This window comes from Morus notabilis, unplaced genomic scaffold (genome assembly GCF_000414095.1).
Source record: "Morus notabilis unplaced genomic scaffold, ASM41409v2 Scaffold139, whole genome shotgun sequence".
NCBI classification, from domain to species: Eukaryota; Viridiplantae; Streptophyta; class Magnoliopsida; order Rosales; family Moraceae; genus Morus; species Morus notabilis.
Genome location: NW_010361068.1, coordinates 1,052,163 through 1,055,136, shown reverse-complemented (window position 1 = coordinate 1,055,136; position 2,974 = coordinate 1,052,163). Strand labels below are relative to the sequence as shown.

General features: G+C 35.8%; 1 pseudogene; it reads right to left on the bottom strand.

Annotated features, from left to right (window-relative positions):
- Positions 1 to 153, bottom strand: part of LOC112091635 — a 2,527-nt pseudogene extending 2,374 nt beyond the window's left edge.
- Between the last annotated feature and the right edge of the window lie 2,821 nt (positions 154 to 2,974).

The window sequence follows — 2,974 nt, the reverse complement described above, 5'->3', positions numbered from 1 at the left end:
TTCAGCAGCTCCGCCTTCGTCTTCTGCCTCAGCTCGTGAACCTTGACTCTCGCTGCAAATTTACAACAGAAAGCACTCGAATCAGAGTCGGGAAATGCAAAATTAGCTCGCCAAAATTAAGAATTGGGGATTTAGGGTTTCGGATTTACCCATTGTATTTCTTCTTTTCTTCCGATCTTCCGACGGCTTCTCTGTCTCTTCTCCCTCTGAATGCGAAACCCTAAGATGAGAGGGGTTAAGTTTTATGTTGTTGGGGATTTTATAAAGGTTGAGCTAATGCGCTTTTTGGGCCAAATTTGAAGGATACCCTGATTATGGCCCAATTATCAATTTCAGCCCGTTACTGTTGGGTTCGTTTTAGAGTAAGTCCAAGACATTTTTCACGGCTGGAGTTGACATTAGAAGTGAATTTTATGCGAGAAAAAATATTATAGTAAAAAAAATTTGAATTATGATTTGAGCGGCGAAAAAAATATGTTTTTGTAGGAATTTAGGTGACACGCCACTCATTCCACCTCTTGCATGGCTAATCTCGTTGTTGAAACTAGGGCTGGCAATTCGTGTTCGCGGGTTGTGTTCGGGCCAACACGATTACGGCATGACACGATTACAGTAAGCACGAACACGACACGATTAATAAACGTGTCAGAAACCCAAATACGAACACGAACCGTTAATAACACGATTAACATGACACGACACGCGAACACGATTAGTAAATGTGCCGTGATGGGCTAATACGAATAAAACACGTTTATGACCCATCAAAATAATACTGTTCAAGAAATTTAAAAACAGCACAATTGGTAGGGAAAAAAATGATGAAATTGAAAATAATATTTCATGAAAATATATTTAAATGTAAGTTCCATTATCATCACCTTCTTTTACATCTCCCAAGTGAGACCAATACAAAATGTATGCAAGTAACACAAATCTTAACCCCAACTACAAGAATTCAGTTGCATTACTACTTGCACAAACTGTTCCATTATCATCACCTTCTTTTACATCTCCCAAGTGAGACCAATACAAAATGTATGCAAGTAACACAAATCTTAACCCCAACTACAAGAAGTCAGTTGCATTACTACTTCCACAAACTGTTCCATAGACAAAACTATTATAACTGCTTAAATAGAGACATTTTCCCATCATCCATTCACAGAAGAAAACTACAAATCAGTCAATAACAACCAAAATCAAAATTTCCCAAAAAGAAAATAACTTTCTGGGCGACCAAACACAAGGTAAAAAAAAAAGCGCATACCTTGAGCAATCCCAAGACCTTGGAGACCTCCTCGCCGATCAACCTCTTCTTCCAGTTGCTTTAACCTATTCATGGAAAAAGAAAACATTTTATTAATGAAATGAAATTTATAGCTTAGGCATGCCACAAGGAAATTCTTGTTACCTTCCATTGCATTTGAGGTGTTGAGGTTGTGAGAATTTTGAGATGAACCAGTAGTGGGCTCATTGATATCCAAACTAAAAACATCTTCAATATCATCCATAGCTTGACGAATCGATTTGTTATTTTTTACACAAAATAGATAACTTATATGGTTAAGACTTAAGATAACATAAGCTAAGACAGTAAATAAACAAAAAAAAAAAAAACAAATATACCTTTATCTCCAAATAGCCAATCCCTAGTACACACCAATGCCTCAACTACGGCAAGTTTAAGTGAACTCCTATATTGATCCAATACTCGTCATTCAACACTAAAGGCAGATTCAGATGCTACAGTAGATATTGGGATACTTAGGATATCACGAGCCATGTAAGAAAGCTCCGGATAACGAAATTGATTTCCTTTCCAAAATTCAAGAACATACAACTCAACACTCCCTTGTACTCTTGGCTCATCCAAATAAACTTCTAACTCTGATTTCTACATAACAGTTTGCTTTTGGCTTTCAAAGTTGTTGAACTCCTATAACCACAAAGATATAAAACAAGATGAAAAAGATAAATAAAGAACAATTAGTATTCATCAATGAATGTTAAATTAACAAAATCAACATATAAATATTCATAAACATAGTTACCTTCAATACTTTGGTTTGCCTCTGTAAAAACTTTTGTGCTAGGTTTTTAGCAATAGGAGTAAGAAGTGAAGTCACAACATTTATTGTAGAAACCTTGCCCTTAGAGTATTCAGTAAACAACAACTCCAAATTTCTCTTAACTTCTAAAAATTGAGGTGACCCTTTCATTCCATAAACATTGCCATAAGCATAATCTACAAAATTCAACTTGTAACGAGGATCAAGCACTATCGCAATTGCCAATATCAAACTGAAATCTTTCTAATACTTCTCAAACTTGGTAAGCATTGCTTTTGCCATAGCAGACAAATATGCATCTTCACTTGTCTCAGATTTCTTCAATGACAAATAACTTGTGTACACAGTTGGAAAGTACAAGTTTGCAGTGGGGTATTTAGCTCCCGAAAAAACACAAGTGATATTATAAAAGGGTTCCAAAAATTCACAAATTTTCTCGGCCTTTTCCCATTCATATGGATTAGGACAGTCCTTGTAATTAGAATCACTCAATTATAAATGACAAAATGCTCGTCGATAATACAAGACACTATCAAGCATGAGGAATGTTGAGTTCCATCTTGTAGGTACATCTTGCCTCAAACCTCTCTTAGAATCAAGACCCACAAGATTTACACACTCTAAAAACTTCTTCTTTCTAATTTGGGACCCTCTTACATAATTCACACTCTCACGAATCTTCTTAACCACTGAATCAATATCTTTCAACCCCTCTTGCACTACAAGGTTCAAAACATGTGCACAACAACGAATATGAAAAAAAGAACCATCAGAAATAAGTGCATTGTTTTCAATCAACTGATTCTTCAACAGATCAACGGACACATCATTAGCGGAGGCATTGTCCAAAGTAAGAGTGAAAACCTTGTATTCAATTCCCCACTCACACAATAATGCATAAA